Source organism: Equus przewalskii, chromosome 1 (assembly GCF_037783145.1).
Source record: "Equus przewalskii isolate Varuska chromosome 1, EquPr2, whole genome shotgun sequence".
In the NCBI taxonomy this organism is placed as follows: Eukaryota; Metazoa; Chordata; class Mammalia; order Perissodactyla; family Equidae; genus Equus; species Equus przewalskii.
The window spans coordinates 160,362,489-160,382,758 of record NC_091831.1 but is presented as its reverse complement, the minus strand read 5'-3'; the positions used below and the strand labels follow the sequence as shown (position 1 = coordinate 160,382,758).

Here is a 20,270-nt window from a genome sequence, read left to right as displayed (position 1 = left end):
GCAATCAATCAGTCTGCCAGTACTTACTGAGTATTTAAATGGCCTATGACAATGGTTTGGTGCTTGAGCCTAGTGGTGAATTATAGAGCTAGTCCCTGACCTCCAAGAGTTTGTTATATTCTGTTGGGAAGCCAGGCAGACATAGAGAGAATGAAGAAAAATATTCAAATCAGGTAATTAATAAAATTGTCTTGAGGGTCGAGACAGCTTCCGAGTTTATGCTGCACTGCATAGCGACTGGCACCAAGAAACATGTCACCAGGCTTTTTCTGATTGGGAATGTCTTGATTTCTCACAGGGGCCTGATATTCCCTTAGCTTGTCTAGGAATCCTGGCTTCAGCCTCTTGGTTGCACAGATTCATAAGAAGAGCTTGTTCACCTGCTCCCTAAATACCTGCTTCACTTGTCTGTTCCTCAGGTTGTAGATGAAGGGGTTGAGTATTGGGGTCACCACAGTGTTGAGCAAAGCCACCACCTTGTTTCCATCTTGCCCCTGGTCACCCTTGCCTGACCGGATATACATGAAGATGCAGCTTCCATAGAAGAGAGACACAACAGTGATGTGAGAGGAGCAGGTTGAGAAGGCTTTCTGCATCTCCTTGGCTGAGGGGATGCGCAGGATGGTGTGGAGGATAGCAGGTGGCTGTCACAGAAAGAGTGCCTAGTAAGGTGAAAATGGCCTCAATAAAACTCAGAAGCTCTATCAGACTTGTGTCTGCACATATGAGTTCCAGGAGTGGAAAGCTGTCACAGAAGAAGTGATTAATGATATTGGGGCCACAGAATGGCTCCTGAAATATGAGAAAACTTGGAACAATGTTGAGAATGAATCCTATCATCCATGAAGGAAGAACCAGCTGGACACAGACCCTTTTGCTCATGATGGTGACGTAGTGCAAGGGATTACATAAGGCCACATACCTGTCAAAGGACATCACTGCCAGTAGGAAAAACTCTGTGGTGCCCAGGAAGAAATAGAGGAAAGTTTGTAAGAAACAGCCTAGGCAGAAGATGGTCTTGTACCCAGTCAGGATGTTGGTCAGCATCTTGGGGAAGATGACAGAGGTGAACCAGATCTCCAGGACAGCAAAGTAGCAGAGGAAGAAGTACATGGGGGTGTGGAGGTGCCTGTCCATGAGGATGATGACCACGATGAGGCGATTCCCCAGTAGAGTGAGGAGGTAGGTCAGGAGGAGCCCCAGGAAGATGAGCATCTGCAGCTCACAGGCATCTGAGAGCCCCAGCAGGACAAATTCGGTGACGGTGGTGTGGTTCCCGATGGCTCTTCTGACCTCTGCTGGGGATGGCCAATCAGAGGTGTGCAACACCAGGAGTTGTGATGTTCTGGGGATCTGAGGACACTTGGAACTGAAAGGCAAAAGGGACGAGTGTGGCCTTTTGAGCTTAAGGAATCCTTTTTCTCTGAGAAAGATATATCTTCACACCACTGACTACTCAAGCTTATTTTGCAGAGGCCCTGAGGGTACCTGTCTCATGTTTGCTCCCTGGTGTGTCTGTGTGTTAGAGGAGACAGTGGTAATTTGCAGGGTGGCCTTAGTAGACCCCAAACCCAAAATTATCCTTGCTTACTTTTTTAAACTAAACTTTTATTCCTGATTCCTTACAGTACTCTTTGCTCCTAGTAGTATCACCACTTTCAATACCTTTTACTCTTATCTTTACTCTATTGGCTCTTCATCCATAAGTAGTTCATATTGGAGGGTGGTAACTTTTTTGCCTAACTTAGCCATTCACTACATGGATCCATATCCTGAGGTAGACTGGATAAACAGACCCTCTTTGCTGTTTCAAGATACCTGAATCTTTGATGCCTTTCACTATCATCTTGATTAATAAAAAGGAAAAAGGAAATCTATGAGAGAAAAGCACAACTCTCACTGATCAGAAAAAGGACCACCCAAGTAAAACATACATAAAAATTTCTTAGTGGGAGTTTGGTATTCAAGGTTCTTAGTGATCTGTTCCCAAATGATATTTCCAGGTTCTCTGCGGGGGTCCAGCCCCAGGCGAACAGGGTCTCCTGCGGGATGGACGGCGTCGGCGAGGGAGGAGGCGGGGAGACAAGGAGTTTGGTATCCAAGTCTAACTTTATTTTGTGTATGTATGATTTGTATAGGGCTCAGGGTATGCAAGGATGATTTTATGAAACAATCCCAGTACATATTTTTGGCTCGTGTAAGCGGGTTTTTGCAAGGTAGACAATAGTCCAAAGAGCAATTGATTGTAAGGTAGACAATAGTCCTAAGAGCAATTGATTGTGTGTAGGCCCGGGGGAAGTCAAGCTTCTGCCCAAGAGTAATTGATTGTGTGTAGGCCCGGGGGGGAGTCAAGCTTCTGTAATTCTTTACTTCAAGGAGGCTACGCCCAGCCGCCTCCTGACTCAATGGGCTTTGGCAACCACCGTCCTCCCAGAGAGATCTGTGGGGGCTACAGATTTCTTTGTTCCCTCTCCACTCCCATCACTTCACCAGACCAAAGGACAGGTCAGAATGTTCTTTCCCTAGAAGATGTTTTTTCCCCAGAACTTTCCCTAGAATATTGCATTGTTTCATTCTCATTCCCAGGGCTGGGCTGACTTCCTCTGAAATAACCCCAGGTGCAAAGCAGAGTGAGCAGAAGCAGGAAAGTCAAAAGTATCAGGGAGACTTGTTGCAGGGGTAGCCTGGTAGATTCCCTTCGGGTTGCCGTGCGTTCACTCATCTCTCTCCCGGACCGTGTCACAAGGCAGAGGCTTAACTTGTAGGCTGACAGCTCCCGGCAGTTCTCCTCTCATTACAACCTCCCATGGGCTCTAGAAACAATAATAGACTCCTTTCGGATTTTTTTTTCATCCACTTTATGCACATGTTTTACGCACATGGTATTTTTTCAGCTTGGAACTACCAGCCTTTCAAATCATATTTATCCTTAAAGTCTGTCCTCAAAAGGGCTGTCATTTCTATGAAGACTTCTCTTCTGAATGAATGTCTTTCCTCTCTCTCTCTCTCAATTTTATTATATTTATTTTAATTTCTATTATATTTTACAGTTTTTTTCATTTTTTCTCATTGAGTCAAAAATTTCTTAAACTCTCTTTGTATTTTCTACAGCCCTTAGAACAAGTTTTTTAAAATGCTGGCTTTTAGTAAACATTTTTAGAATGAGTGAAGAACACCTCAAATGTCTAAGGATGGAGTGGTGGCATTAGAGACACAAGGAGTTGAGGACATACTTAATGGAGTGTTTCCTAGAGGACGGCAACCTTGCAGAGTCATATGCCAAGTAGTCTTAAGTTGGTCCATTTGAAGAGAGTTTGCTTTTCCTCATGAGAAAGTGAAGATGTTCCCCACAAACATTCTCTAACGGGAGACTCCATCGTTGAGAGTGTCTAGAGTTTGAGCTAGTAAATAGACAGAGGCCATGCTGGGTCTTCTAGAGTGCTCCCAGCAGCAAAACCCCCCAAACTCTTAAAAACATCTCTCTTTAAAAATCAGAATCCCTGGAAGTTTCTTTCCTTGAGCATTATCAACTACTACCTTAATTATCAGGCAGAGCAGTAGCAAGAACTATTTGCCAGTCACTGGAGAAAAAGATTGGGACTCAGTTTAGATACTTGAGATGAAGGAGATGCTGAGGGGTATTAGAGAGGAAGAAATAATAAACTGTATCAACTTTCCTTTTTCTATGGTTTTGACTTTTTAGCACAGGCTATGGTATTCAAAGCCATTCCACAAACTACCATACTATTTAATATTTGTTGACAGTTATTAGAGAACACAAAATAGTTGATCAGCCTCTGAGGATATAACTAGAGCCCTTCCCCACAGGTCATTTCTAGATTGAACGTTGTCTAGATTCATCAGCAATGTGGAAAGGAAATCTCTGCAGCTTAATCATTTGGTTCAAAAGTGAGCTCAGGCGGCCAAGGAACTTACCCAGCTCTTTCCAGAACAAAAGCAGAATCCGGCATGAATGTGATACCCAGGAACATCATCAGGAGCTAATAGAATAGAGGATGAGGTCTTCTCCTTCTAAGGAAAAGCATTTGGAGTTTCACCCAGACTCAATTTGTTCAGAACTTTGGGTTTTCCAAGGGGACAGTTACACAGAGCACAAGGTGGGACAGGCAAAGTTCCTCAATGTGAATGAGTAACCTAATGGCTCTGGATAAACATTGACTTGCCTAGCATGGACCTGCACGGTGGAGCTAAAGCTACAAATTAAACTCAGTGCGTGTGCTCGATGTGCGACATCTTATAAAGGAATATAAGGGACAAGTGCCAGGAACAGGAGGGTTTGAGGAAGCCACTCCTGCTCTCCCATCCTGTGCTGTGCCAAGGTGAAGATTACCCTACAGGTCCAGTGCCAGGTGTCTAGCTGCCCATGGTGAAGTCCCAGTCACATCATTCTAAATACGTTAATCACAGTATTGCAGAGTTCTCATGGGTATTTCTTGAGGTTGCAATATTGTCTGTAGGCTTTAAACGCAGATCTCATACTATTGGTGTGAGATGTCTCACTCATGAATTTGACGGCATTCTCTGAAAGCACTTACGCTTTTCCAAAGCTTCGTGAATGGTCAGCAGCATTCCCTGGGTAAGAGAATGGTTTCCTTGGGACTTTGTTATCATTCAGCTCACAGGATCTGATGAGTCCAGAATGTTTTGAAATCTTCCATTTTCAGCAAGCTCATCCTGCAGAAAGCCTTGGAAGAGTACAGTTATTATTTGGTGCAATCCTCCTCTTGGGCAATGGGGGTGATTTTGACTGATAAAGACTTTTATTACATCCTCATATTGGCCCAGTCTCTGTGAGGTGATATTTCTTCTGTGGCCAGTGTGACTCCAGGAGACAGTGGGTGAGCTACTCCTGGAACAAACACAGCTCTTTGTGGAGGTGACATCAGGGCTGAAAGACTTGGGTTGCAACTTTGTTTTCCTAAGGGATCTACTGTTCTTCCAAATTTGATGGGGTTTGGGATCCCTGGAGAATTAGTATAATGAGCCTCACTCAGCCTCTTCCCAAGTCTGTTGGCTGTTACCTCACTACAACTTTGTAAACAAAAGTTTCTGTTGTTTGTTGAGATCGAGAATAGCAGTTACTTTTAGTTAAACTAATAAATCTAATTATGCCTCTGAAATTGGGGCTCCTGTCTAATATTAGGCAGCTCTGTTGTTACATGGATGTAAGGAACCATCACAAATAATCCAGACCCTTGGCTAATGCGATCGTGACCCCTACCTCTCTGGGTCTGGGAGATGGTAGACGCTAGGGTCCTGGGGGGAAGGGGCAAAAGGGATGGAAAGGAAAAAGTTGGGGTTAAAATTTTTCCCCAGCTTTATTGACGTATAATTGACAAATACAATGGCATGTATTTAAAATGTACAGTGTGATATTTTGATATACATATCTGTTGTGAAATTATTACTATAATGAAGTTAATTAACACACCCATCACCTCACTTAGTTACTATTGTGTGTCTGTGTAGTGAAAATTCTGAAGATCTACTCACTTAGCAAATTTTATGGATGCAATGCAGCATTACTAATCATAAACACCAACCTGTATGTTAGGTTCCCAGAATTTATTCATTTTATAGTAGAAGTTTGTATCTTTTGGTCAGCATCTCTCAATTTTCTCTACCCCTCAGCCCTTGGCAACCAGCATTCTACTCTCTGTTTTTTTTTTTTTTTTTTTTTTTTTTTAAAGATTTTATTTTTTCCTTTTTCTCCCCAACGCCCCCCGGTACATAGTTGTGTATTCTTCGTTGTGGGTTCTTCTAGTTGTGGCATGTGGGACGCTGCCTCAGCGTGGTCTGATGAGCAGTGCCATGTCCGCGCCCAGGATTCGAACCAACGAAACACTGGGCCTCCTGCAGCAGAGCGCGCGAACTTAACCACTCGGCCACGGGGCCAGCCCCTACTCTCTGTTTTTATTGCTTCAACTTTTTATTTGTTTGTTTGTATTCCACATTTAAGTGATACCATACAGTATTTGTCTCTCTGTGTCTGGCTTATTTCACCTAGCATTATGCCCTCCAGGTTCATCCATGTTGTTGCAAATGGCAGGATTTCCTTCCTTTTTAGGCTGAATAATATTCCATTGTTTATATAACACATTTTCTTTATCCATTCGTGTGTCAACGGACACTTAGGTTGTTTCCGTATCTTTGCTAGTGTGAATAATTCTGCAATAAACATGAGAGTGCAGATATCTCTTCAAGATAATGACTTTGTTTTCTTTGGATATATGCCCAGAAGTGGGATTGCTGGATCATGTGGTAGGTCTACTTTTAATTTCTTGAGGAAACTCCATGCTGTTTTCCACAGTGACTGTACCAGTTTACATTCCCACCAAGAGTGTACAGCCTTCTATTTTCTCTACATCCTTGCCAGTAGGTTTTATCTCTTGTCTTTTTTATAATAGGCATCCTAACAGGTGTGAGGTGATTTCTCACTGTGATTTTGGTTTGCATTTCCCCTATGACTGCTGATGGTGAGGACCTTTCCATGTGCCTGTTGGCCATTTGTATGTCTTCTTTGGAAAAATGGGCTTTCTATTCTGTTCTTTTGACCTGTGTGTCTGTTTTTGTGCCAATATCAAACTGTTTTGATTACAACAGCTTTGCAATATTATTTGAAATCAGGAAATGTGATGCCTCCAACTTTGTTCTTCTTTCTCAGGATTGCTTTGGCTATTTGTGGTCTTTTGTGGTTCCATACAAATTGTGGAATTGTCTTTGCTATTTCTGTGAAAAATACCCTCAGAATTTTGAGAGGGATTGCGTTGAATCTTTATATTGCTTTGGGTAGTATGGGCATTTTAACAATATTAATTCTTCCAATCCATGAACATAGAATGTCTTTCCATTTCTTTGTGTCTTCCATTTCTTTTATCAGTGTCTTATGGTTTTTAGCGTACAGGTCTTTAACCTTGTTGGTTAAATTTGCTCCTATTATTTTATTGTTTTTGATGCTATTGTAAATGGGAGTGTTTTCTTAATTTCTCTTTCTGATAGTTCATTGTTAGCATATAGAAATGCAACCGATTTTTATATGTTTATTTTGCATCCTGCAACTTTACTAAATTCATTTATTAGTTCTAACTGTTTTTTGGTAGAGTCTGTATTATTTAATATATGTAATATGTCATCTGCAAATAGAGACAATTCTGCCTCTTCCTTTTTGTTTGGATTCCTTTTATTTCTAATTTCTAATTTCTTTTATTGCTAATTTCTCTGGCTAGGACTTCCTGTACTATGTTGAATAAAAGTTGTGAGAGCGGGCATCATTGTCTTTTTCCTGATCTTAGCAGAAAAGATTTCAGATTTTCACTTTTGAATATGATGTTAGCTGTGGGCTTGTAATATATGGCCTTTATTACGTTTAGGTACATTCCTTCCATACCCAGCTGAAAAGACTGATTACTAGTAAGGACATTAAATCAGTAATCAAAAACCTCCCAGCAAACAAAAGTCCAGGGCCAGTTGGCTTCACTGGTGAATTCTACCAAACTGTTAAAGAAGAATTAATGCCAATTTTTCTCAAACTCTTCCAATAAGTGAGAAGCAGGAGCACTTCCAAACTCATTTTATGAGGCCAATATGACCCTGATACCAAAGCCAGAAAAGGACACCACAAGAAAAGAAAATTACAGACCAAGATCCTTGATGAACATACATGCAAAAATCCTGAATAAAATGTTAGCTAATTGAATTCAACAGTACATTAATAGGCTCACACATCATGATCAAGTGGGAAATCCCTGGGTTTTCCAGGGATGCAAGGATGGTTTAATATCCACATATCAATAAATGTATATATAAAGATGTACACCTGAAACTTATATAGTGTTATAAACCAAGGTTACCACAATAACAAAGAAAATAAATGTAATATACTACATTCAACCTCCTTTCATGATAAAAACTGCATTTCTTTTATTTCTTCCTCTTGCCTGTTGCATTGGTTAGGATCCTCCAGTACAGTGTTGAATAGAAGCCATAAAATTTTTGTTCCTAATATTATGGGGAAAGTATTCAGTCTTTTAACATTTATTATGATGCTTACTGTAGGTTTTTCATAAGTCCTTTTTATCAGCTTGAGGAAATTCTCTTGTATCCTAAGTTGCTAAGAGTTTTTTTTTCTAAATCATGAATGAATGTTGAATCTTGTCAAATGCTTTTTCTGCACATATTGATATGATCGTATTGTTTTTCTCCTTTTCTGTTAATATGATGAATTACATGTGGTTGGTTTTTTGGATGTTTAACCAATCCTGTATGTGTGGGATAACTTCCTTTTAGTCATGATCTTTTTGCTATACTGTTGGAAATAATTTGCTGATTTTGTTAAGAATTTTTTTCTTCTATGTTCCTGAAGGATATTTATGATTTTCTGTCTTTGTAATATCTTTGTCGGATTTTGGCATCAGGGTAATGCTGGCCTTATAGGTTAATTTGGGAAATGTTTCTTCCTCCTCTGTTTTCTGGAAGAGTTTGTGTAGCATTGGTATTATCTCTTCCATAAATAGTTAGCAGAATTACCTAGTGAAGCCATCTGGGTCTGCACTTTTCTTTTTGTGGAGGTTTTTAACTGCATATGCAATTCTTTAAAAGATATAGGGCTATTGAAATTATCTATTTTATTTTGGGTGAGCTTTGATGGTTTGTGTTTTCCAATAAGTTTATCCATTTCTTCTAAGTTCTCAAATATATGAACATAGAGATGTTCATACTGTTCCCTTATTACCTTTTAGTGCCTATAGAATCCATAGTGGTGGGCACTCTTTTATTCCTGGTATTGGTAATTTGTATCTTTTTTTCCTTCATCTTCTCCCAGTTTCAAGTCTAGCAGAAAGAGAGAGTCTCCCTTCCATCAGTTCCCATAAGTGTTTCTGAGTTGAGACTCATTTGGTCTCACTGGCCTGATTTTAGTCGTGTTGGCCATCCCTGAGCTGATAACCATGGCTATGCTCTGATTGGTTGGGGATGAAGTCAGCACCACCCTAGGTACATGGACTGAGAATGGGAAGGGACTTCCCTGTGAAAAATCAAGGTTCTCTGACTTTAAGAATGGGAAATGGATGCCAGGAAAGCAGAAAGTACATAGAGCAAATACTTCATTTATGTTTTATTTTCTAACATAAAGAAGTTGAAAAATTTTACATAGCCTAATTTATAAATTTATTTTTATGTTTCTTCCCTTAAAAATTCCCTGCACATCTTTAATAAGATAATTTTTACCTAAATTTTCTTTGTTATGTTTCCATGGTTCATATTTATCTGTTTAATTCATCTTGAATTTATTTCAGTTTAAGATATGAGGTGAGGATTTAATGTAACTTTTTCTCCAAGATACTAAATGATCTCTTAAATTACCTTCATTTATCCAACTTCTTCCTTCAGTAAAACATAATACCAGACACTTAACATGGTATTTACTCTGTACCAAGCCCTATGTTGAACATTCTAACGTATATTAATGCATTAATGTTTACAAGGATTCTATGTGGTAGATACTATTCTTATCTCCATATTTATAACTGAGATACAAAGAAATATTGATTTCACAAGATCAAATGACTAATAGATAGCTGGGATCTGAACTAGGTAGTAGGTTTCCTGTAGCTGTTCTCAGTCTCTGTGCTATGCTGCCTCTCAAAATGATTGATGTCCCTCGTGTGCCTTGCAGCTACTAGCTTTGCACCTAGTACGCTTCTGTGGTACCCTGCAAACTTTTGTTCACACCAATTAGCTTCTACCAGGAATCAGTTGTTAGTTTCTAAACCTCTATTTGAAAATTAGACTTGTTACTGTAACTATGTATTGTAACTAAATAAAGATAAAGCAATGAAATATGAGTGTAAAAACAAAGCTGTTTCTGTGAAAACTTAGTTGATTCTTTTCAATAGATTCCACAAAGCCAGATAATGAAAAAAATTTTCTTTATTTAGTTGTGGGCAAGAACTGTGAAGAGTGGCAAACAAACAAACACAAAGTGAAAATTCTAGAATTCTTCTCACAGTTTCTCAAGCATGTTTAAAATTTTTGTACTATTGAAATAAATCCTGAAAATTATAGAGACTACGTTATGAATTTGGCTTAAAGAAGAATAGCTATAGCAATCATCTCGTTCATTTTCAAAGAAAAGGATATTTATAGAGTAGTAAATACATATTTGTTTATAGTTTTTAATTTCAAGTAAATATTTGTCATGTATCACTTTTAAATTGATCTTCTGCTTTAACTACCTCCCTGCCTCCAATAACCAACCAAGTACTAGTCCCAATCTCTGAAAGAAAGGCTTCTACTGTGGTTAGCCAATAGTTTTGGCATTTATTGAATTGACCTTCTTTTCTTTACTGATTAGAAAGTCTACTTCGATCATCTATTAGATCCTTATGTGGACTGCATTATCTTTCCAGACTATTTACCCAGTTCCATTGTTCTATTTGTTAGTTCTTGACTTAGATTTTAATATCTGATACTGTTTCTTTTTGTTCAACATTTCTTGGCTATTCCACTTCATTAATTTTTCCATACATATAATAATTCTGAAGTTTGTCATAAATACATTATTCTTGAGGATATTTTTTATCAATTTTGAAAGCTTCCAGTGAAGAAGGTATGTTTATTATTATACCTTAAAAATGAGGCAAAATTAAAGAACTCGGAAACAGGCTTGCGTCAGAAATATTAAGACATACCAGACATAGTAGTGGTCCACTGAGTTTTCTGTATTCTCTGGCAAGACTTCATGAGCCAATAATGGTACATGTAAGAAACCACTGTGGATTAGGTCACAAGATAAAATGCTGTCTGGGAGGTGGTAGCTCATGGAGATGAGGACAGGAGCTGCATTTGTAGGGGTTCTGGCAAGAAGGCAACTTTCCCCTTCTCTCAGGTCCAGATCATCTTTATGAGAGGAGTTTGCTATTTGCTCGCTAAATACCAGCTTCACCTGTTTGTTACTCATGGTGTAGATGAAAGGGTTGAGCATTGGGGTCACCGTAGTGCCAAGCAAGGCCATGATTTTGTTCCTGTCCTCCCCCTGGTCACTCTTGCCTGACCAAAAATATATGAAAATGCAGCCATCCTAGAAAATAGAAATAACAATGATGTGAGTGGAGCAGGTTGAGAAGGCTTTCTGCCTCTCCTTGGCTGAGGGGATACGCAGGATGGTGTGGAGGATGTGTCCATAGCAGGTGGCTGTCACGGACAGAGTGCCTATTAAGCTGAAATTGACCACGATAAAACCTAGAAGCTCTATCAGACTTGTGCCTGCACATATGAGTTCCAGGAGTGGAAAGTTGTCACAGAAGTGATTAATGATATTGGGGCCACAGAATGGCTGCTGAAATAGGATGAAACTTGGAACAATGATGAGAAGGAATCCTGTCATCCATGAAGAAAGAACCAGCTGGACATGGACCCTTTTGTTCATGATGGTGGCATAACGCAAGGAATTACATATGGCCACATACCTGTCAAAGGACATCACCACCAGTAGGAGGAACTCTATGGTGCCCAGGAAGAAATAGAGGAACAACTGGAGAAAGCAACCTGCTAGAGAGATGTTCTTGTGTCCAGTTAGGATATTGGTCGGTGTCTTGGGGAAGATGACAGAGGTGAACCAGATCTCCAGGACAGCAAAGTTGCGGAGGAAGTAGTACATGGGGGCCTGGAGGCACCTGTCCATGAGGGTGATGACCATGATGAGGAGATTCCCCAGTAGAGTGAGGAGGTAGGTCAGGAGGATCCCCAGGAAGATGAGCATCTGCAGCTCACAGGCATCTGAGAGCCCCAGCAAGACAAACTCGGTGAATGTGGTGTGGTTCCCCATGGCTCTTCTGACCTCGGCTGGGGGTGGCCTATCAGAGGTGTGTGGCCTCAGGAGTCATGATGTTCTGGGGATCTGAGGACACTTGGATGTGGAAGTCAAGAGGGATGATTGTGGCATTTTGAGCTGAAGGAGTCCCCTTTTTTCTTTGACTTACTAGTCCCCCTCTCCGGTCTTCAGGCTGGTCGTCCAGATCTCTTATTGAGTAGGATCAGGTCACATAATTTGACCCAATTTAAATCAATTTTCTGAGATTCTTGGAGGAAATTTTCCCTTTACCAATTCTTTTAACATGTCTCTTGTTTCTGTGAGCAAACTCTGTATTAAATCCCTTTCATTCTTTTCTTTTAGATCCTATGACTTCTTTTCCCATATTTGTCCAAATATTGTAAGGGGTCTCTGAAGTCCATTAAAATTATTCCCTCCACAAATCCTCTATCCAATGGACATAGACCTTCATTGAAAGCATTGGTAGAATATTTACTCTAGAGCTTGTTATAGAGGCATTTAAGTTAAAGAGATTGTGGTTGCATCTGAGGCCCAGCATTTACTAATTTATCTTGGGCTGATTATATAACCTCACCAAAAGTCTGCTTTATCAAAGGGAATAATTACAGTAACTATGTAAAATTTCTAGAAGTTAAATGAATAATGCATACTGAACACTTAGCACAAGGCTGACCACAGAGCAAGGAGTCACATAATCTGCTACTTGAATATCTCTTTGTGGCTGAAATTCTAGTAGGAAAATAATAAGTAAGAGCAAAATTGAGGAAAAGATACTTGACTTCGGGCAATACGTACTTAAAGAAAAGTTTTAAAAATAGTATCAACTCATTATGAAAAATTTAGAAAATACAAAGAAATGGAATAAAAAGAATCACCTATAGCTCCATGGAGACAACTTTTAAGATTTTTTTTTTAAACATTTTATTTTTTTCTTTTTCTCCCCAAAGCCCCCCCGGTACATAGTTGTATATTCTTCGTTGTGAGTCCTTCTAGCTGTGGCCTGTGGGACGCTGCCTCAGCGTGGTTTGATGAGCAGTGCCATGTCCATGCCCAGGATTCGAACCAATGAAACACCGGGCTGGCTGCAGCGGAGCCCGCGAACTTAACCACACGGCATGGGGCCAGCCCCTTAAGACTTTGGTTGATCTCTGTTGTATTTTTTCTATTCTTATTTAGTGCTGATTGGCTTATATAACCATGTTCATAGATTATGTATTTTGCACCTCATTCCTTCTGACATATTAGTATAACAAATTTTTGTTGAGTTAATGCAAACTTTTTGTTAGTATATTATTTAGCTGCTATTTTTGGAGGGATGCTATTTTGGAGGATGTTATGAATTGATATATAGGGGGGAGAGAGAAAATGCATTTGTAGATTAGGTGTCATGCTTAATAGTTTCAGACACTTTCCTCAGCAGAAATAATAAAGAATAATAATAATAAACACTGATAATCAGCATTGTTCATTGGTTTAATTTTACTTTTAGAGAATATATCTTTGCTTTAACTGATTGTTATTTGTACATTTACATTGCTGAATATTGTCCTTAGAGATCTGGATAAAGAACTAGGCAATTTTGTCATTGGCTATTCTTTATAGAAATTAAAGGTTAAGGCAGCCCTCTGTAGGAAAGAGCTGACTCTATCTGAGACAGGAGCAGGAGCCAATGTGATAATTTTGCATCAGAGAAACAATAACACACTACATTGTAGCTATGAAAACTAGATATTTATATGGACAAGGATTAGATGAGAACATGGGAAAATGAACATAATTACCATATAAGGATGGAGGGATATTAGGTGATTTTTCTTTCCTCTTTTTGTTGTTGCTTGTACAATACCTTAAATACAAAGCCATAAAAGAAGCCAGCACAGTGCAACCTTTGGATTAAGAGTTGTCTAGCACATTTCAGGAGAGACAAAGGAGAAACAAATGACTGTCCATGAAAATGGTGAGAAAAAGCCTTAGGGATTCTGTGACTCATCAGCTGGACGATGAGTAAGGCTACTGAGAACGATGAATAAATCAAAGAAGTCAGTTGTGCCATAGCCTGCCAGTGGACATGTGAAAACAGATGTCAGGCTTCTAGACAGAGTTTCCAGAGGAATCAGACTCTCCTTCCCCCATTCCAAAAATTGCACCAATGCAGGTCACCTCACAAGCTGGTAGGCAAGGTGCCTGATTGACTTCAAGGCAGTTCTGATGATGGAGACTCCTGGTTTTCACAGGAAGCTCCTGGCTTTGCAAAGTTGCCTAAGGACTACACTCCTTTGGGGACTCACCAGAGGTTCAAAGTGGAGGAATCTCCAGAGCTGTAACATTGTCTGCAGGTCATGGACTCATACAGGTCCTGTGTAAATTGTTCTGCAGGTGTCACCAAACTTCCATGTTTTCCACCAACTAGTCTCCCTTAAGAAATGCTCCCTGACTCTGCTGTCACTGACGCATCCCCAGATCTCCTCAGAAATGGGTTATCTCTGGATCTTCCCCAGAACTCCTGAGTTCACAGTTTCTCAGGAAGTTTCTACTGCTTCTGCTCTATCACAGTGTCACTGCTGGACCACTTTCCTGTGGAAATGGATGTAGAAACCTAATGAATTATTCTTCCATCGCTCCTAGACTAAGTCAGAGACAGACATCAATTGATGCAGATTCATAGGACTCATCTTCAGTTGGGTTTTCGAGGCCTTGGCTAATGGCACATGCCCTTCCAGGGACACGGTGCCCATAGAGGATTCTGCAGTAAGATATTCATGGCAGACTCCTTGTCTCTGTGGAGCAGACATCAGGACTGGACTGCTTGTGGTTCTGTTTGGTCTCCATGGAAACTCAGAGCTGCTAGAGAGTACACAGCTTAAACTTAATCAGTCTGCAGATTCTCACTCTTCTCTTGCTGGATGGAGCTGTGCTTCCCCTGAGATTCATTACCATCGTGGTAATAGGAACCCAGGTAGGTCCCTTGCCTTCCATTTTCTTAAAGTTTGGGATTGAACGTTTACTTCTCAGAAACAGCTCAGAAACTTCTAATGAAGTTTAATTGTAACAAAAAAGGATAATTATTAAGACATCGAACAAATTCTTGTTGAGTATTTATTGTATGAAAAGTACTGCTCTAGATGCTGGAGATACACCGGCAGTCTTATGGGGAAGACAAACATTAAACAAGTACACAAGTAATTAATTACTGTTGTGTCTAATGTTCTGAAGGAGAGTTCATAGTAGATCCTGAACCAGACTGAAGGATAAGGCAAAATATTCCTGATGGAGTTACGTAAAACTCCTGAAGGATGAGTTGTAGCGTGAAGAACCTTTAATTAATTAATTAATCATTCTTCCATACATGCTCACTGAGCATCTACTCTGTGCTAGGCACTGCAGTTTGTACTGAGGATGCCTGTGAGTTGTGAATGAAACAGACATGGTCCCCATCCTCATGGAGCTTCTCCATTGTGGGAATCTTGGTAAGAGAAACTTGGGACAGTCTCCATCTTAGTTCTTGGCCCATTCAAGCTGAAACTACTTTGTGATCCCACTTTCTTCCTTTGGTCACCAAACTATTCCTTAGACCAGATAAAACTGGCTGATATAACTTGAGTGTAGTAAGTGGTATGATTTTAGGAGCCAATGATGTATTTGAAAGGCAAATGAGTGACTGGCTTTCAATTCTCTCTTTTAAATGGATTAGTGGGTTAATTTGATTAGGGTGCCTCTCCTCTGAGAGTCTGGCTATCCTTGATGTGGTAGGATGGGGATGGCTAGCGTTGGCAATCCACTTCCTAAATACCTGGTCACCTCATATAAACTGCTTGTGTTGTCACCTGACTCCTGCTGAGAGTCATAACTACGCCAGTGACCTATAAGAAGGAGGTCCAGATAGCTGGACAGCTGAAGGTAAGGAGCATACAGGGCACAAACTGGTTGCTGGGATCTGCTTGAAGAAATTGTATTCCTCCTCCGGCCAGACCAGAAAGAGCCCTGCAGCTCTCAGGTGGAGATCACCCATCAATGGGCCCGTGCCGTCATGGTGAGAATGGAAACTTCAACTCCGCCATGTGACTAATGATCTTCCCTTTTCTTCCCCACTTGGTCTCTATAGAGTCAGGTAGGACATAAAACTTCCTCATGGTTTTATCCTGACTATAAGAATCTTTGTTTCTGGGTAAATGGGCTTTCATCTAAAGGAAAAATAACCTGAACTAGAAAACTAGTCTTTTTGTCATACTCCATTTCAGGAAGAGGAACAAGTGTGAACGGACTATGTAATAACAAGATGTTATGAGGGCTACAAAGGCATATGTCTGGGTGTTTCCAGAGAGAAAAACAGGTGAGATCTGCCTTAGGTGGATGGTCAGGAAAGGAATGCCTCAGGGAGTGTGATTGCAGCTCAGATTTGAAGGCAGAGTGGGAGTTATCCGACTGACTGTTTGGGAGAGTTCCAGGCAAAGAGAAGAATGTATGTCAAGTCCGTGATATGGCAAATAGCTGGTATTTTTTCCTCAATTATTTTATTGAGATCATGAAGGTTGATAACATTGTGTAATTTCAGGTGGACTTTATTATTTGTCAATTTCTGTATAGACTGCATTGTGCTCACCACCAGTAGTATAATTTTTTAAAAATTTTATTTGATTGAGGTCAAAATAGTCTACGACATTGTGAAATTTCGGTTATACCTTATTATTTGTCAGTCAACATATGTATGTGCCCCTTTACCCCTTATGCCTACCTGCCAAACCCTTCTCCTCAGGTAACCACTAATCTGTTCTCTTTGTCCTTGCATTTGTTTATCTTCCATATATGAGTGAAATCATACAATGTTTATCTTTCTCTATTTGGCTTATTTCACTTAATACCCTCAAGGTCCATTCATCTTGTTGCAAATGGGATGATTTTGTCTTTTTTTGTGGCTGAGTAGCATTCCATTATATGTATCTACCACATCTTCTTTATCCATTCATCAGTTGTTGGGCACTTGGATTGCTTCCATGTCTTGGCTATTGTGAATAATGCTGCAATGAACATGGGGTGCATGAGTCTTTCTGAATTGTTGATTTCAAGTTCTTTGGATAAATACTCAGTAGTGGGATAGCTGGGTCGTATTGTATTTCTCTTTTTAAGTTTTTGAGAATCTCCATAGTGTTTTCCATACTAGTTGCACCAGTTTGCCTTCCCACCAATCTATTGATCTGTGTGTCTGTTTTTGTACCAGTGCCATGCTGTTTGATTACTATAGCTTTATCATATATTTTGAAGTCAGAGATTGTGATGCCTCCAGGTTTCTTCTTTTTTCTCAGAGTTGCTTTAGTTATTCAGGTCCTTTTGTTGCCCCATATGAATTTTAGGATTCTTTGTTCTATTTCTGTGAAGAATGTTATTGGGATTCTGATTGGGATTGCATTGAATCTATAGGTTGCTTTAGGTAGTATGGACATTTTAACTATATTTATTCTTCCAATCCATGTGCATGGAATATCATTCCATTTCTTTATGTCATCATCAATTCTTTCAATAATGTCTAATACTTTTCATTGTATAGGTCTTTCACCTCCTTGGTTAAATTTATTCCTAGATATTTTATTCTTTTTGTAGCAATTTTAAACGGAATTGTATTCTTGAGTTCTCTTTCTATTAGTTTGTTATTAGAGTATAGAAATGCAACTGATTTTTGTAAGTTGATTTTGTACCCTGTGATTTTGCTGTAGTTGTTGATTATTTCTAATAGTTTACCATTGGACTCTCTAGGGTTTTCTATACATAAAATCACGTCATCTGCAAACAGCAAGTTTTTCACTTCTTTGTTGCCAGTTTGGATTCCCTTTATTTCTTTTTCTTGCCTAATTGCTCTGGCCAAAACCTCCAGTACTACATTGAATAAGAGTGGTGAGGGTGAGCACCCATGTCTTTTTCCTGTTCTCAGACGGATGGCTTTCAGTTTTCCCCCATTAAGTATGATGTTGGTGTGGGTTTGTCATATATGGCCTTTATTATGTTGAGGTACTTTCCTTCTACACTCATTTTATTGAGAGATTTTGTCATAAATGGGTGTTGGATCTTGTCAAATGCTTTCACTGCATTTTGAGATGATTTTAATCATCAATCAATAAAATAAGATTTTTCCTTATTTTGTTAATATGGTGTATCACATTGATTGATTTGTGGGTGTTGAACCGTCCTTGCATCCTTGGTATAAGTCCCATGTGACCATGGTGTATGATCCTTTGAATATATTTCTATATTCAGTTCACCAATATTTTGTTGAGGAGTTTTGCATCTATGTTCATCTGTGATATTGGCCTATAATTTTCCTTCTTTTTGTTGTCCTTGACTGTTTTTGGTATCAGGGTAATGTTGGCCTCGTAGAGTGAGGTAGGAAGTGCTTGGTCTTCTTCAATTTTTTGGAATAGTTTGAGAAGGATAGGTATTAAATCTTTTTTGAATGTTTGGTAGAATTCTTCAGGGAAGACATCTGGTCCTGGAATTTTATGTTTTTGGAGGTTTTCGATTACTGTTTCAATCTCTTTACTTGTGATTGGTCTATTCAAATATTCTATTTCTTGATTCAGTTTTGGGAAGTTGTGTGATTCTAAGAATTTATCCATTTCTTCTAATTTATCCAATCTGTTGGCATATAGCTTTTCTTTTCTTCTTTTTTTTAAAGATTTTATTTTTCTTTTTTCTCCCCAAAGCCCCCTGGCACATAGTCCATCTGTGGCATGTGGGATGCCACCCCAGCATGGCCCGATAGTGGTGCAATGTCCTCACCCAGGATCCGAACCAGGGAAACCATGGGCCACTGAAGCGGAGTGCACAAACCCAACCACTTGGACATAGGGCTGGCCCTGCATATAGCTTTTCATAGTATTCTCCTATAATCCTTTGTATTTTTGTGGTATCTGTTGTAATTTCTCCTCTTTCATTTCTAATTTTGTTTATTTTAACCTTCTCTCTTTTTATCTTTGTGAGTCTGGCTAAAGTTTTGTCAATTTTTTTTATCTTCTCCAAGAACCAGCTCTTAGTTTCATTGATTCTTTCTATTGTTTTTTCAGTCTCAATTTCATTTATTTCTGCTCTTATTTTTATGATTTTCCTCTTTCTGCTGACTCTCAGCTTTGTTTGTTCTTCTTTTTCTAATTCTGTTAGGTGCAGTTTAAGATGACTAATTTGAGATTTTTCTTGTTTGTTGAGGTGAACCTGTACTGCTATGAATTTCCCGCTTATAATTGCTTTTGCTGCATTCCATAAGAGTTGATATGTTCTATTTTCATTTTCATTTGTCTCCATATATTTTTTAATTTGTCCTTTGATTTCTTCATTTATCAACAGTTGTTCAGCAGCATGCTGTTTAGTCTCTACATATTTGTGACTTTCTCAGCTTTTTTCTTGTAGTTGATTTCTAGTTTCATAGCAATGTGGTTGGAAAAGATGCCTGATATGATTTCAGTTTTCTTAAATTTATTTCCAAAGATATGGTCTATCTTTGAGAATGTTCCATGTGCACTTGAGAAGAATGTGTATTCTGCTGTTTTTGGATGGAACTCTTTCTGTATATCTGTTAAGTTCATCTGATTGAGTGTTTCATTTAAATCCACTGTTTCGTTGTTGACTCTCTGTCTGGATGATCCACCCATTGATGTAAGTAGGATGTGGAGGTTCCCTACTATTATTGTGCTGCTGTCAATATCTCCCTTTAGTGTTAATAGTTGCTTTATGCACTTTGGTGATCCTGTGTTAGATGTATATGTATTCATAAGTGTTATAGCCTCTTGGTGTAGTCTCTTTTATCACTATATACTGTCCCTATTTGTCTCTCATCTTCTTTTTTATCTTGAAGTCTGCTTTTTCTGATATAAGTATAGTAACGCCTGCTTTCGTTTGCCACTTGCTTGGAGTATCATCTTCCATCCCTTCACTGTGAGTCTATGTTTGTCTTTAGAGCTGAGATGTGCTTACAAGAGGCAGCATATTGTTGGGTCTTGTTTTTTAATCCATCCAGCTACTCCGTGTCTTTTGATTGGAGAAGTCAATACATTTACATTTACGTGATTATCGATATATGAGGGCTTAATACTGTCATTTTATCTCTTGTTTTCTGGTTGTTCTATATTTCATTGTTTTTCTTCCTCTGTATTTCTGAGAGCCATTTCACTTTGGTTGTTTTCTCATTTTTTATGAATTGTGGCTCTGCTCTGATGTTTTTTTTTTGTGTGGAAGATTTGCTCTGACCTAGCATCTGTTGCCAATCTTCCTCCCTTTTTTTTTCCAGCCTGAGGAAGATTAGCCCTGAGCTAATATCTGTACCAGTCTTCCTCTATTTTTGTATGTGGGTCATTGCCAAAGCATAGCTGATGAGTGGTGTAGGTCCATGCCCAGGATCCAGACCTGAGAACCTGGGCTGCCAAAGTGGAACACACTG

General features: G+C 39.3%; 2 pseudogenes; both read right to left on the bottom strand.

Annotated features, from left to right (window-relative positions):
• Positions 1–359: 359 nt before the first annotated feature.
• On the bottom strand, positions 360–1,846 carry LOC103541673 (olfactory receptor 6E1-like; annotated as a pseudogene).
• Positions 1,847–10,663: 8,817 nt separating this feature from the next.
• On the bottom strand, positions 10,664–14,192 carry LOC103541672 (olfactory receptor 6E1-like; annotated as a pseudogene).
• Positions 14,193–20,270: the final 6,078 nt, after the last annotated feature.